Genomic DNA, 16,590 nt, shown 5'->3' with positions numbered 1-16,590 from the left:
CTATGAACATTGTTGTGGCTGTATCTCTGTAGTATGCTGATTTTAAGACCTTTGGGTATAGGCCAAGAAGTGGGATAGCTTGGGTCAAGCTATTCCAAGTTTTCTAAGGAATCTCCACACTCCTTCCAGAGTGGCTGCACTAATTTGCATCCCCACCAGCAATGTATGAGTGTACCTTTTTCCCCACATCCTCTCCAACACCTATTATTGCTTGTATTCTTGATAATCACCATTCTAATTGGGGTGAGATGGAATCTTAGGGTAGTTTTGATTTGCATTTCTCTTATTACTAAAGATGGTGAACATTTTTTCAGATGTTTGTTGATTGCTTGTAGATCTTCTTCTGTGAAGCGTCTGTTCATATCCTTAGCCCATTTGTTGATTGGGTTATTTGTATTCTTCGTGTAGAGTTTTATGAGTTCTTTATATATTCTGGAAATTAGTGCTCTATCTGAAGTGAGTGGCAAAGATTTTCTCCCACTCTGTAGGCTCTCTCTTCACATTGTTGATAGTTTCCTTTGCTGAGAGAAAGCTTATTAGTTTGAATCTATCCCAGTTATTGATTCTTCTTTTATTTCTGTGCTATGGGACTCCTGTTAAGGAAGTCTGATCCTAAGCCGAATGTTGAAGATTTGGACCTACTTTGCTTCTATAAGATGCAGGGTCTCTGGTCTGATCTCAAGGTCCTTGATCCATTGTGAGTTGAGTTTTGTGCAGGGTGAGAGATAGGGGTTTAATTTCATTCTGTTGCATATGGATTTCCAGTTTTCCCAGCACCATTTGTTGAATAGGCTGTCTTTTCTCCACTGTATATTTTTGGCCCCTTTGTCTAGTATGAGAAAATTGTATTTATTTGGGTTTGTGTCCATGTCCTCTATTCTGTACCATTGATCTACCTGTCTGTTTTGGTGCCAACACCATGCCGTTTTTGTTACTATTGCTTTGTAGTATAGTTGAAGTTCTGGTATTGCAATACCCCCTGTTTCATTCTTCCTGCTAAGGATTGCTTTAGCTATTCGGGGTTTTCCAGAATTTCATGCTTGCTCTATTTCTGTAAGGTACATCATTGGGATTTTAATTGGAATTGCATTGAATCTGTAGAGCACTTTTGGTAGTATGGCCATTTTGACAATATTAATTCTGCCTATCCAAGAACATGGGAGATCTTTCCATCTTCTAAGGTCTTCCTTAATTTCTTTCTTCAGTGTTTTGTAGTTTTCATTGTAGAGATCTTTTACCTCTTTGGTTAGATTGATTCCCCAGTATTTTATTTTTCTTTGAGGCTATTGCAAATGGAGTTGTTTTCCTCACTTCCCTTTTAGCTGTTTCATCACTTGCGTATAAAAATGCTTTAGATTTATGCGTGTTGATTTTATAGCCTGCTATTTTGCTGAACTCATTGATGAGGTCTAGAAGTTTTCTGGAGGAGGATTTTGGATCCTCTAATGATAGAATCATGTCATCAGCAAATAGTGACAGGTTAAGTTCCTCTTTTCCTATTCGTATCCCTTTAATATCTTTAGACTGCCTAATAGCTCTGGCTAGAGTTTAAAGGACAATGTTGAATAGAAGTGGTGAAAGAGGACATCCCTGTCTTGTTCCTGTTTTCAAAGGGAATGGTTTCAGTTTTTCTCCATTAAGAATGATGTTGGCCATGGGCTTAGCATAAATAGCCTTTACAATGTTCAGGTATGTTCCTACTATCCCTATTTCTTTCTAGTGTTTTCAGCATGAAGGGGTGTTGTATTTTGTCGAACGCTTTTTCTTCGTCAATTGAAATAACCATATGATTCTTATCCTTAAATCTATTGACATGATGGATTATGTTTATTGATTTATGAATGTTGAACCATCCTTGCATTCCAGGGATGAACCCCACTTGATCGTGGTGCACAATTTTCTTAATATGCTTTTGGATACGGTTTGCCAATATTTTGTTAAGGATCTTAGCATCTATATTCATCAAGGATATTGGTCTAAAATTTTCTTTCCTTGATGTGTCTTTTCCTGGTTTGGGTATGAGGGTGATATTAGCTTCATAGAATTAGTTCGGTAGGGTACCCTTCTTTTCTATTTCCTGGAATACTTTGAGAAGTATTGGAATGAGTTCTTCTTTGAAGGTCTTTTAGAACTCAGCTGAGACTCCGTCTGGTCCTGGGCTTTTCTTGGATGGTAGGTTTTTCATGGCTTCTTCTATTTCATTGCTTGATATTGACCTGTTTAAATTGTGTATGTCCTCCTGGTTCAGTTTGGGAGGAGCATATGTCTCTAGAAATTTGTCAAAGTCTTGGTAGTTTCTATTTTGTTGGATACAGATTTTCAAAGTAGCTTCTCATTATGTTCTGTATCTCAGTGGTGTCTGTTGTGATATTTCCTTTTGCATCATGTATTTTAGTAATTTGAGTCTTCTCCTTCTCTTTGTTAGTGTGGCTAAGGGTTTATCTATTTTGTTTACTTTCTCAAAGAACCAACTTTTTGTTATGTCAATTTTTTGAATCGTTTCTTTTGTTTCAATTCCATTGATTTCAGCTCTGATTTTAATTATTTCCTGTCTTCTACTACTTATGCTGTTATTCTGTTCTTCTTTTTGTAGGGCTTTGAGCTGTAATGTTAGGTCATTTAATTGTTGACTTTTCATTCTTTTCTGGAATGCGCTCCATGCAATGAATTTTCCTCTTAGTACCGCTTTCATAGTGTCCGAGAGATCTTGATATGTTGTATCATCATTCTCATTGACCTCTAAGAATTTTTTTATCTCCTCCCTGATGTTTTTTGTTATCCATGTTTCATTCAATAGCATATTATTTAATCTCCAAGTGTTGGAGTAATTTTCTTTTCTTACTTTGTCATTGATTTCTACTCTCAGTCCATTATGATCTGACAGAACACAAGGCAGTATCTCTATTTTTTTGCATTTCCTAAGGGCTGCTTTGTGGCATAACATATGGTCTATTTTCGAGAAGGTTCATGTGCTGCTGAGAAGAAAGTGTATCCGCTCGTTGATGGATGGAATATTCTATATATGTAAATTAAGTCTAGGTTATTGATTGTGTTATTGAGTTCTATGGTTTCTTTGGTTGGATTTTGTTTGGAAGATCTATCTAGTGGTGACAGCGGTGCATTAAAGTCACCCAGAATTATTGTGTTATTATGTGATTCCCAAAATTGAGAAGGATTTATTTGATGTACAGAAATGCACCATTGTTTGGGGCATAAATATTTACTATCCTTATGTCTTCCTGATTTATGGTTCCCTTAAGCAATATGAAATGTCCTTCTTTATCCCTTCTGACTAACTTTGGCTTGAAGTCCACTTTATCTGATATAAGGATGGAAGCCCCCACTTTTTTACTGAGTCCATGTGCATGGTAGGTTTTTTTCCCATTCTTTCACCTTTAGTCTGTGGATGTCTTTTTCTATGAGCTAAGTCTCTTGCAGGCAGCATATTGTTGGGTCTTTCTTTTTAATCCTTTCTGCCAGTCTATGTCTTTTGATTGATGAGTGTAGGCCATTAATGTTCAGATATGATTTATTGAGATATGATTTGCATTCCCAGTCATTTGGCTTATTTTTGGTTTTTAAGTTGGCTTGGTTTCTCCTTTGAGTGGTTTTTCTCTAAGGTAGTTCCTCCCTTTGCTGACCTCCATTGTTGTTTTTCACTTCCTCCTCATGCAATATTTTGTTGAGAACATTCTGTAGCGCAGGCTTTCTATTTGTAAATTCTTTTAACTTTTGTTTATCATGGAAGGATTTTATTTCATCTTCAAATCTGAAGGTTAGTTTTGCTGGGTATAGGATTCTTGGTTGGCAACCATGTTCTTTCAGAGCTTGAAATATGTTGTTCCAGGCCCTTCTAGCTTTTAGAGTCTGGGTTGAGAAGTCGGCTGCTATCCGTATTGGTCTCCCCCATATGTAATCTGATACTTTTCTCTTGCGGCCTTCAAAATCCTATCTTTATTTTGAATGTTAGGCATTTTCATTTTAATGTGCCTTGGTGTGGACCTGTTGTGATTCTGTGCATTTGGTGTTCTGTAAGCCTCTTGTATTTGATTTTCCATTTCATCCTTCAGGTTTTGAAAATTTTCTGATATTATTTCATTGAATAGGTTGTTCATTCCTTTGGTTTGTATCTCTGTGCCTTCCTCAATCCCAGTAATTCTTAAATTTGGTCTTTTCATGATGTCCCATAGTTCTTGGAGATTCTGTTCATGATTTCTTACCATCTTCTCTGTTTGGGCAACTTTATTTTCAAGATGAAATATTTTGTCTTCATTGTCTGAGGTTCTGTCTTCCAAGTGGTCTAGTCTTTTGGTGATGCTTTCCATTGAGTTTTTTATTTGGCTTATTGATTCCTTCTTTTTGTTGAAATGATCTTTTGCTTCCTGCAGGTGCTCTTTCAGCTTATTGGTATTATCATTCATTGCCTGCATTTGCTCTCTTATCTCATCCTTTGCTTCGCGAATCTTCTTAATCATGTATAATCTGAAGTCCTTTTCTGACATTTCTTCTAACATACTGTCATTGGATTCTATTACTATAGAATCTAGATTTGTTTGGATCATTTTCTTCCCTTGTTTTTTCATGTTGTTCATGTATCTTCCCCTCTAGCAGTGCAGATCTGGGGTATTGCACATTTCCCTCTATAGGCTTATAGTGGCCCTACAGGTTTCCAAACCCTTTCTTTAAGGGGAGATCAATATTAGCAGTGCCCAAGTCAGACACTATGCAATAATCCTAGACCAAATAGCCCCTATGAGGACAATAACAAAATTGTCATAATAAACAGAATGAGTTCAAATATTATCTTCAGTAAAACAAACAGATTTGCAATAAGGTCTGCAGTTGCAAATGGAGGACAAAGAGGATGCAGAGGGATGTAGAATGTGGCTGTTAATGGGATAAGAAAAGAATATACAGAAGTTCTAGATAATAGAAGGGGTGAGAGTGTAATCAAAAGAAATTGGATGTTAGCATGCAAAATAGGGAGAAAAAGACTCTGAGGGAACAGGGAAACAAAAGGAAAAGAGAGCAAGAGAAGTAAAGAAATAAATACTTAAAATTTTTTCAATATGGAGAAAAAAGAAAATCTACAGTATAACAGTCATATAGTAATGAAACCTCCCAGAATTCAGTAGCCTGATGTGTGAGATGTACCTGACAATGAGCTTCAAGCCTCCAGCAGGTGTCTCAGGATGGATTTTGCCCCACCCAAAGCTCGGAGCTACAGCTTCCAGTATTATCCAAGATGGCCGCTCTGGCATCCAAATGTGTTGGCAAATGGGGAGCTACAGCTCAGGGTGTGGCCGTGAGGTCCTGGAGGCGGGATACTGTTGGTCAGGCAGGGGTCCTGGAGGTCGGGTGTGTTTGGTGTGGTTGCCAGATCCTTGGAGGCCGACTGCAATCAGTCGGTCTGGCGTCCCGGTGATAGGGCGCAGAAGTTGGTCTGGGGGTCCTGGCGGCAGAGAGCAGTCAGTTGATGTGAGGGCCCCAGAGGCAGGGAGTGATCGGTCGGGCTGAGGGATCCTGGAGACAGGGCTCAGGCAGTCCGGCCAGGGGTTCCAAGGGGCCTGGCTGTCGTCTCACAATGGTGGCAGCCACGTGTAATCAAACCTGCAGGTACTGTAACAGTGAACTTCCAGGCAACAGCAGGCAGCTGGTGCTCCACTGGCGGTCGGCGATAGTTTGCCGACTATTGTCGGATGATCAGAAGGTAAACCTCCTGCGTTGGGTGATGGATATGTGTAAGGAAGGCGATGCACAGGCGAGAGGCAGGCCAAATCCCTGCATCTTATAGAAGAAAAAGTAGGTCCAAATCTTCAACTTGTTGGCTTAGGATCAGACTTTCTTACCAGGACTCCCATAGCACAAGAAATAAAAGCAAGAATCAATAACTGGGATAGATTCAAACTAATAAGCTTTCTCTCAGCAAAGGAAACTATCAGCAATGCGAAGAGAGAGCCTACAGAGTGGGAGAAAATCTTTGCCACTCATACTTCAGATAGAGCACTAATTTCCAAATAAAGAACTCAAAAAACTCTACACGAAGAATACAAATAACCCAGTCAACAAATGGGCTAAGGATATGAACAGACACTTCACAGACGATCTACAAGCAATCAACAAACATATGAAAAAATGTTCACCATCTTTAGTAATAAGAGAAATGCAAATCAAAACTACCCTAAGATTCCATCTCACCCCAATTAGAATGGCGATTATCAAGAATACAAGCAACAATCGGTGTTGGAGAGGATGTGGGGAAAAAGGTACACTCATACATTGCTGGTGGGGATGCAAATTAGTGCAGCCACTCTGGAAAGCAGTGTGGAGATTCCTTAGAAAACTTGGAATGGAGCCACCATTTGACCCAGCTATCCCACTTCTCAACCTGTACCCAAAGGACTTAAAATCAGCATACTACAGAGATACAGCCACGACAATGTTCATAGCTGCTCAAGTCACAATAGCCAGACTGTGGAATCAACCTAGATGCCCCTCATTTGATGAATGGATAAAGAAACTGTGGTATATATATACCATGGAATATTACTCAACCATAAAGAATAATAAAATTATGGCATTTGCAAGCAAATGGATGCAGTTGGAGAATATCATGCTAAGTAAGATAAGCCAATCTCAAAAAACCAAAGGACGAATGATCTCACTGATAAGTGGATGATGACACATATAGGGGGTGGGAAGGGGGCAAGAATGGAGGAAGGAGGGACTGTATAGAGGGAAAAGAGGGGTGGGAGAGGTTGGGGGAGAAAAAAATAACAGAATTCATCAAAAACTATTATCCTAAGTAAATGTATGATTACACAAATGGTATGCCTCTAATTCATGTACAAACAGAGAAACAAGATGTATCCCACTTGTTTACAATAAAAATGAATTAAAAAAAAAACTAATGCTGGCAAGGATGTGGAGAAAAAAGAACCCTTATATACTGCTGGTGGGGATGTAAATTGGTACAGCCACACTGGAAAACAGAATGGAAGTTCCTCAAAAATCTAAAAGTTTACTACCATATGATCCAGTTATAACACTCCGGGGTATATACCCACAGGAATCAAAGTCTGCATATAATAGATACCTGCATACCTATGTTTACTGTGGCACTATTCATAATAGCCAAAATATGCCATCAGTCTAGGTGTTGACAGATGAACAGATTTTTAAAAATATGGTATGTTAAATAAATGTAGTATTATCATACAAAAAGAATGAAATCAGAGGCTGCTGGCTGCATCTCTGAAGTCCATGCTTCTGCACGTGGCAGCGCCTACACAACCCTGGCGATACCCTGCATCCTGCGCTGGCCCAAGTCGGTGAGTGCTCGGCAGTCATCTGGGCTGACTGCTGCAGCGTCCCAGAGGACGCTCAGCACTGCCTGAGCTGCAGCCGAGTGGGCTCCAGGAGGAGTAGGAGAACATCAACCTGGAGAAAGTTACCGACCTGCAGCCAGCCACGGACCTAAGCCGCACTGGTGGTACCAAAGGCAGCGGGTAGAGGCCCAAGATGCGCGAGTGGTACCCGTGAAGGATCGTCCTGTAAATGATGAGCATGTCACTTCAGTTCCTCCTTGGAAAGCAAACAGTAAACAGCCTGCATTCACCATTCACGTGGATGAAACAGAAGAGGAGACTCAAAAGAGGCCATCTGCATCTAAAAGAACAATGTGAGGATGTCCTGGCTTTTAATACAGCTGCTACTTTACCTGGACCAAGAAAACCCCTGGTGCCTCTGGATTATCCAATGGATGATAATTTTGATTTGCCACACACTATGGACATGTCAATTGTATTAGAAGATGAAAAGCCAGTGTAAATGAAGTGCCACACTACCACAAGGATATTCACACATACCTTAGGGGAATGGAGGTTAAATATAAGCTTAGAGTGGGGTACATGATGAAGCAGCCAGACATCACTAACAGTATGCAGGTTATCCTTGAGGACTGGCTGTTTGAAGTGGAAGAGCAATATAAACTACAGAATGACACCCTGCATTTGGCTGTGAACTATATTGACAGGTTCCTCTTGTCCTTGTCGGTGCTGAGAGGGAAGTTTCAGTTTGTGGGCATTGCCACCATGCAGCTAGTCTCAAAATCTGAAGAAATATACCCCCCAGAAGTAACAGAGTTTGTGTACATTACCAGATGATAATGAAGAAACAAGTCCTGAGAACAGAGCACCTAGTTTTGAAAGTCCTTGCTTTTGACTTATCTGCCTAAACAATAAATCAATTTTTTACCCAATACTGAACATTTGAAGTCTGCAAACTGCAAAACTGAAAGTTGAGTAAAGTTTTGGGGAGAGTTAAGTTTGACAGATGCTGACCAGTATCTGAAGTATCTGTCATCAGTTATTGCTGGAGCAGTCTTTCACTTAGCACCCTACACAGTCACAGGCCAACGCTGGCCTGAATCAGTGGTACAGAAGAAGACTGGATACACCCTGGAAAGCCTCAAGCCCAGTCTGGTGGACTTCAGAGCCCCACAGCATGCACAGTAGAACATAAGGAAGAAGTACAAGTATTTAAAGTATCATGAAGTTTTTTCTCTCCTCAGCCCACCAGAGACACTGAATATGTAATGTGGAAGATTACCTGTTTTCCAAGATGTAAATCACTCAAAGTAAATGGTGTACAGTTTTATCTTAGGTTTTAATTTCACAATCATTGCTGAACATAGAAGTTATGGTCAAAGACAAATTATGGTATCTATTACCTTTTTAATGGTTTTAATTTGTATAGCTTTTGTACATGTATCTATCCTAGATAGTTGACTAATTTTAAGTGGTTTTGTTAAAGTATTAATGATGCTAGTTGTCAGGATAATAATAATAGACTTGGAAATCTTTGACTTGGTGTTAAAAAAAAAGAGTGAAATCATGTCATTTGCAGGAAAATGGGTGGAACTGGAAGGCATCATATTAAGCAAAATAACCCAGACACAGAAAGACAAGTATCACATGTTTTGTCTTATATGTGGAAACTTATAAAGATTTAAAAAAAATAAGATGAAGGTAGAAGAGGGACTATAAGGGAAAGGGAAGAATACTGGGGAAAGGGGGAAAGCAAATGAGGATAGTAGGGAGAGTGGAAATAATCAAAGCATAGTATTTACATGTAAGGAAATGACACACTGAAATTCATTAACCCATTAATTTATACAATTAATATGCATTAATAATTATAAGGTTAAAAAACAAAATAAAATTATAGCATTCATCTTTGTTACAGTACATAGTGTTTGGCAGAAATTAGACGTCAATAACTATCTGTTGAATGAATGAACAAATGAAAACTTGAATAAACACAAAGAAATTAGACAATGTTTCTAAACTCTTATATTCCCTTAATGTGAAATTATGATCCTGTTAGAATTATGCTTGTTAGAGTTCATAAATTTTTATCTCCCAAAACCATTAATTTTTGAAGAAATAAATTAATATAGTTTGGAGATTTTTATTGTCCCTTGAAAACTAAAGACACATCAGGGCACAACAAAATATGGACTGGAGGGGCTGGGGAGATAGCTCAGTTGGTAGAGTGCTTGCCTCTCAAGCACAAATTCTGGGTTCAATCCCCAGCACTGCAAAAAAAAAAAAAAAAAAAAAAAAAAATGGAGCGGAAGTCTAAAGTTCTAAATCATCTGACCTCTTCTTAAATATCTTCAAAAACAAGTATTCTGGATCATGTTTTCTATTATACTTAATAAGGACACAGTGGCTAAAACAGCCTTATTTCCATCATGTTTGAATGTCACAGATGAAAAATACTCATAAGCATGAGTGTAAAGCAATTATAATAAATAAGAAAGTATTTGGAAATGAGCCCATAATAAGTCAATGAGCAACAGGCACCATAGTTAAAATGAATATACATACATAGATTTTCATTTTTAAAGAGAAAAATCATACTATTTACAGTAAATACAAAGGCAAAAATAATGCAGCAGCCTTCACGTGCTTCAAATTTTAAGAAAATTAATTCATGATGACTTGCAGGAGAAACAGCAAGAGGTTCAAACAGCACATGGTTTTTAAAAGGAGGTCAAAATTATTATACCATGAATTATTCTAGACAACACACAAAATCTATAGGGAGAAGACCTGGATTTGAGGAGTTAGTCCTGACACTTACTCTTTGCAGGTGGACACATCATTTACTCCATCTGCACCTCAGTTTCTTAGCATAAAATAAGGTTTACAGTGACATTGCATCCTATGTAAAAAGATTACTATACATTTCAAATTATATAGGAAAATGCATGTGACATTATTCTTTAATACTCTGTTCCTATAATTATTTATCCTTTCCCACCCTCCATATACCCGCTGTTATATGCCTATACTTTCCCTGCAACTCCTAGGCATAACCAGATTCTCAGAGAGGGATACTGTATTAGTTTGCTAAGGTTGCTATTAACAAATACCACAGACTGTGCAGCTTAAACAAAACAAACTTTTCTCTCAGTTCTGAAGGCTGGAGGTTCAAGATCAATATGTCAGTAGAGCTGATTTCTTTTGAGGTCACTCTCATAGGCTTATAAATAGTTGTATTCTCCCTCTATCTCCACATGTGTTTCCCTCTGTATATGTCTGTGTCCTAATCTCTTCTTACAAGGACTCCATTTATATAGGATTAAGGCCTATCCTTGACTTCACTTTACCTTAAATATTTCTTTTAAGGGCTATATCACATTCTGAAAAACTGGGGGTTAGAACTCCACCATATGAATTTTGGGGAGATATAATTCAGCCCATAACAGATATGTAGATATGCTACTACATCACATCACCATTACTATGATACTTACTATACTGCAATATAATTATCATTTTTGACTCCCTGAATAGGCTGTGAATGCTTGCACAGCACTGAATATTTCCTGTTTTTCTGTCTTCCAAGTGTCTATGCAGAACATATGTTCAAAATAATGCTCCAATAAACTGCTGATAATTGTATCTATAATACTTTCTACCAAGAAACTATTAGAATTGATCTATCTTGTGAAAACTTACTAAACAGAGTTTATAATATTCCAAGGATTTAAGAAAAAGGACGGATTTTTCATTCGTATTCCCAAAGCAGTGTGTCCAAATTCCTATACTTTCTATCTTATCCTCTATCCTCAAATTATCTATGTTGAATTTTCCTCAGGCAATGAATTTGGAGACTTTCTATAACCATTCCAGAAATCAGTGACTTTTTCCTCTACCTCTGAATTTATACATATTTATGCATTTAGGTAGCATTTAACTTGTTATTGTTAAGAGCTAGTTAAGTATATCTTACCTTCCTCTACTAGATAGTGAGCTTCCTAAGAAAAAGGACTATGTCTTATTCCTCTCTGAGTGATCAACAATAACCACCACATGAACTCTTGAATTTTCTCTAAACCAAAAGCACCCCTCAGGAAGAAAAATTTTCTTAAACAAACAAGGAGGTGAAGTAGAAAAAGTGGAAAAGGAGTTGGGTACAATTTGGGACACAATGACTTTGCCAGACTTCACGCATAGCTATTTGTGAAGCTGTGCATAGGCAGCTTTCTCTCTCTCTCTCTCTCTCTCTCTCTCTCTCTCTCTATTGGAGGGATGTAGCAGAATGAGTTGCATCCACTGCATCTATTTAAAAGGCATTCAGAGCAAGTAATATGCTCTTCAGTACTCTGGAGGGAGACTGGCTTCAACTTAAGGCCAGGACACACAAATAACAACCAGTAAAATGGTTAACAATGTAGGAAACAGGAAATGTAGGAAAAAACAAATGGAAAAGTTTGAGATAGAGCAAATAAGAACAGTTGGAAAAGAGGAAGAGGAAGCCAGAAAAGCACAAGAATAACCGTTTAGAAAAGACAGATGACTGGAGAGGCTGGAACAAAGATAATAGGTGGTAAGACTTGCTCGGTTTATTTAGCCATAAAGTTATCAAAATAAATAGTTCTAGAAAATGCGTGATGGCTACAGTCAGCATTAAGGCTTTGACAAAAGTATCAGTTACAGACAGGGAGGTAGGGATCCAACATTTCAGTTCCTAACATGTAGAGGACCAATATTATTTCAATAACTTTACACATGCCATCTTGCTTAAACGTAACAGCTGTAATTATCCTCATTTTGTAAACAAGAGAACTGAAGATCTGAAAATCAAAGTGATCTGTCTATAGTTCTACAGTCAATTTTTGGTGACACTGAGGAACCCAGGCTTCTTTTCAACTCTAAATAAGTAAGGTAAAGTGAAAAAGAAATCAGAGCATTTTGGTCATTTTCTATTGATGAGATCAGGTACATTTCTTAACTCCGCTAAGCTACCAAAACAAGGTTACTGTAACGATTAAACTATAGCTTCAAAACAAATACTAGTGGTTACTTAAAATTTTTAAAACTAAAATTGGCCTACATAGTAACTTATTTTCAAATGTGGAATTTCTTATTTGGTCTCCTTCAAACAAGAATCTGAAGTTCTGAATGGACTATAAATTTTGCACATAGTAAACTGAGGTAGGGAGAGAGGATGTACAACCTATGGTCCCTAGAACACCTAGAGTCAATCCAAACTTCATAGTTTCATGTCTGTAATATAATGAATGGCCCCTGATATCTCTCTAGCTACATATCACACTACTGACTTACATAAATATAATACTCAAACTTGTGGCAGTTATTAATTCTTAACATACACTATACTTGACTTTACTCTGCATCTCTAACAAAATTCTTGGTCTACTGAAATTCATTCTCCAAGGACCAAACAAAATTCATCTTTAATGTAACCTTGTTTCCAAATGTTGAGAAACGACCGCTCTCTCCTCCAAACTTTTAAATCATTCTGCTTTTACCTTTTTACATACTATATTGTGCCTTATAATTTAGGTAAGCATGAAAAAATTTCATTTTTTCTGGCAAAGCATAAGCCCCTTATAACTAGATGGAAGGGAACCAACATTATTTTGCATCTATAAAATTCCTGTTGCTCTTCTTGTAAGTATATATTTTTTCATGTAATTTTTGTGACACCCTGTGAAAAAGGAATTTGCTTTTACAGATAAGGACCTTGAAGCTCACAGAGCTTAACAATTCACTTTCAGTCATAAGGCCAGTAAGTGACAGAGTCTACATCTGAATCCTAATCTTTCTAACTCTAAAGCCTTGGCTCTTTCTGATATACTCTGCCCAGTGACCCTGGGTAGATCCTCAATGATTTATCTGTTTCCTGTCCACCCACTAATTATCAGAGGAAAACCCTTTTGTCATTATATACTAGCAGAAAAAAATTTGATATGAGGTGTTTGCCCTCCTGCTTTTCAAGACTAAGAACAAACTCTTCAGAGTAAGAATGATTAATATGAATCCTGAATAAAGATGAAGAGATAAGAACTCTGCTTGAAGGAAAAAAAAAAAAACAGTCAAAAACCATCACTTTTCCACTCATGTTTAAAAACTCCTCCTCCTTTGAGGTTTGCACCATCTGGCTACAGCAGTCTTCACCCCACCTCCTCATCTGTCATCTATCACCCTCCTGATTAAGCCCTATTTTTACTGCACCTGGGTCACAATCTTCCTCTCTTCCCCACATCCCATGATCCTAAATCACTTCACTATCAACACATGATGGCTTCAGTATATACCAGTCTCAGAGTTCCTTGCTATATTCAGCTTCGCTGACCTTCATTTCTACTGTATTTCAGCTATCCACACACAGAGACCTAGCTGTCACCTAGAAGAGTTCCACATCAGACAACTTAACTCGAATTAACTTGAAAAATTTTTTAAACTCCATGTTTTATAGTTGTTCATGAACCTTTATTTTTATTTATTTATGTGTGGTGCTGAGAATCAAACCCAGTGCCTCACACATGCTAGGCAAGCGCTCTGCCTCTGAGCTACAACCCCTGACCCATCCATGTTAATAATAATAAATTAATATTTCTTTTTCTGACTACAATACCCAGCTTACTTCCATTAAATTCACTAACTCAAGCAATCAAAAAATCTACATGTCCAAAACAACTCATCGTATACTGTTTGCTATCTCAGTTAATAATACTACTATCCACTTGATTGCCCAAGCTAAAAACCTAAGCACCACTCTAGACTTCTTATTCTCTCACATGCACATCCAATCACACAGCCTCAGGTTTTCTCAAATTCATCATTTTCTCTTCATCCCTATGGCCACTTTTTAAAAAGGCTACATCAACCATGTCTTATTTTAAAAATATCACCCATTGAATTAATTTCAAGATACTTATGCATACAAGGCCCACATGGCATGGCTTCTGCCTGTATTGCCAGCCTCACAATTTACCACTTCTATGTTTACTATTATATTCTTATCAGTCCCAAAATGCTATGGTTCATTATGCAAGCCATTCCTTTTCTCACACCGATTCCTCTGCTCAAGTTGTTTTCTGTTTGAAGCATATTTTCTACTCATCTTTGCCTGCCTTTCTCCTACTTATCAATTAAGATTTGGGTCAACTATCATCTCTTCCCAAAATGTTCCCTCAACCTCTAGACTAGCCTAAAAGCACTCATTTTGGGTTAATCACAGCATTATATACACAGCTCTTATTTTTTATTCTAAAGTGACCAATTTAAGGATCTAACTTGCCAGCTCCACAAAGATTAGAAATGTCCCTTGTTCATTTTTGTATGCTCAGTTAAGCACAGCACATAGCATAGTGCTGGACATATTATTATACATAATAAGTATATAAATGTAAAAGTTAGAATATGCTATGCTTAAATTTTCAGGAGAATGTTCACACCAGTGCTTTCTCACTGGTTAGTATCTCCTAACTTTAATTCCAAGTTCTTTGAAGGTTAACAGTCTTTTCTGGATCTGCAGAGTTCTGTAGAGAATGGCGCTGTACAAAACTTTACCCAACTTACATAAAAGGGAAACACATTTGCACAAACACTAGAAATCAAAACTTATGTGCTGCAAACTTCAAAACCACTACCAATAAAAACGAAGATATAAGAACAAAGATAAAGAAGCAATTCTGACTATTGGTATGTGCTTATCTCAGTTATAAAAACAGTGAAACTTTGCTTAGAACTTGAACAAGGTCCCAGACACAAGATTTTATCTACAAGGCCATCACATCTCTGCTGGGCTTCAGAAATTATTAATTTGCAGAGTTGTTTAAGCAGGGGTTTAGGAAGTTGGTGAAAGAAACCTTTTTTAAAAAAAAACTTAACCCCACTTACCACCAAAGTTAAGTGATTTTTAAAAAGCAAATTAAAAATAACGCTGTTAAGTGAGCAACAAAAAAGTGTTCTTTTTCATAGCAATTTGGGGCCTTCTGCTGGCAGTTAGAGATAGAGCAAAGAGTTCAGTGTAATAAAGCATTTTCCTCTCCAACCAAATATTAAGTTGTAGTTTGGCACCGAACTAGGTCTCAATCTCCTTCAGAGTAAAAATAATAAGCTCTTCTTTTTGCATGGCACATTACAGTTTAAAATCCTTGCATATACATTAGCTTGTTTGACAAAGCATTCAGACGCTTTTTAAGGGAGGGGGGAATGTGAAAATTTCCATGAAACAGATCTCAGCTCCTCAGAACAATCACTATTAGATGGCTATTTTTTTTTTTTTTCTTTTTTCAAGTTTCAAAACACAGCACAGAAATGAGGAAGGGAGAGTACTTTTTATTAAAGCAGGTCAATCCTTGAGGCCAAAGAGCTTCCTGTAGAAACTCAACTAGGTTTCGACTCTTAGGTCACATCAAGATCTTGTTTGAAAAGAAATGATTAAGAGGGTGGATCAGAGACCACTGTGTAGGGGAGATGACTGAAGGAACTAGAATTATCAAAGAGAAGCCAAATCTCAGGGGACGTGATTATTACCTTCAGATATCTTAACAGCTGGCCATAAGGGACAAGAACTAGGAAGAATGGGAGGCAGGCGTTTCTGTCAAGCTATAACCAGATCTGTCCAGGTACAGAATGGGTTTCCCGGGGAGCAGATTAGCTTTCCATCAATGGAAGAGCTGTCCAAATACGTCCAATTTCTAGGGTACACCTGGGGGTTTTGAAAGATACTTTATCATGGGGATGGGAGAAAGGGAACTGGGATGACTTTTAGTTCCCTTCCTGTTTGGAGAAGTTCTGGGGTTCGCCAACCCCTTTCGCTGCTGCGCCCACGTGTCCAGCCCTCCAGGGCTGCCGGCTGGCCTCTGTGCCAGCTGCTCCCGCCCCGGTCTGAGGTTTGAAACCTGCCCTCCCGGCCAGTCTGGCGGGGTTCCGGGCAGGGACAGGTGACACACGTGAGTTCTCACAGCCTGGAGGACCGTAGCTGACAGTTCCAGGCCTTCGCGTCCTGGACCCTGGGTCTTCGCCCGCCCGGGGACCAGGGACCGGCCGCCAGCACCGCAGGCATTGTCACCTCCAGCGTCTGGGCAGCCCTACTGACCCTCGCAGACAGACATCACGCCGACTCCCGCCCTTCCCCGCCCGCCCCGGCGCGGTCGGCCTGGACAGGGCGACAGCGCACCCGCCGCCCCGTGGAGCCGACCCTCCGCAGGGCCCCTGTCCTTGGCTCCAGCTCGCCCGGGCCGCCGGCGGGACCCTGGGC

General features: G+C 38.7%; 1 protein-coding gene and 1 pseudogene across 21 annotated transcripts in view; both read left to right on the top strand.

The window, feature by feature from the left end:
• Positions 1-16,590, top strand: part of SCMH1 (Scm polycomb group protein homolog 1) — a 348,969-nt gene that overhangs the window by 33,194 nt on the left and 299,185 nt on the right. The window lies entirely within an intron of this gene.
• Positions 7,227-9,392, top strand: LOC306664654 (cyclin-A2-like; annotated as a pseudogene). The gene is made up of 2 exons: positions 7,227-7,331; positions 7,482-9,392. The product of its transcript is annotated as a cyclin-A2-like (transcript).

The sequence above is a fragment of the Sciurus vulgaris genome, assembly GCF_902686455.1.
Source record: "Sciurus vulgaris genome assembly, chromosome: 1".
Classification (NCBI taxonomy): Eukaryota; Metazoa; Chordata; class Mammalia; order Rodentia; family Sciuridae; genus Sciurus; species Sciurus vulgaris.
This window is presented reverse-complemented; position numbering and strand designations above follow the sequence as displayed.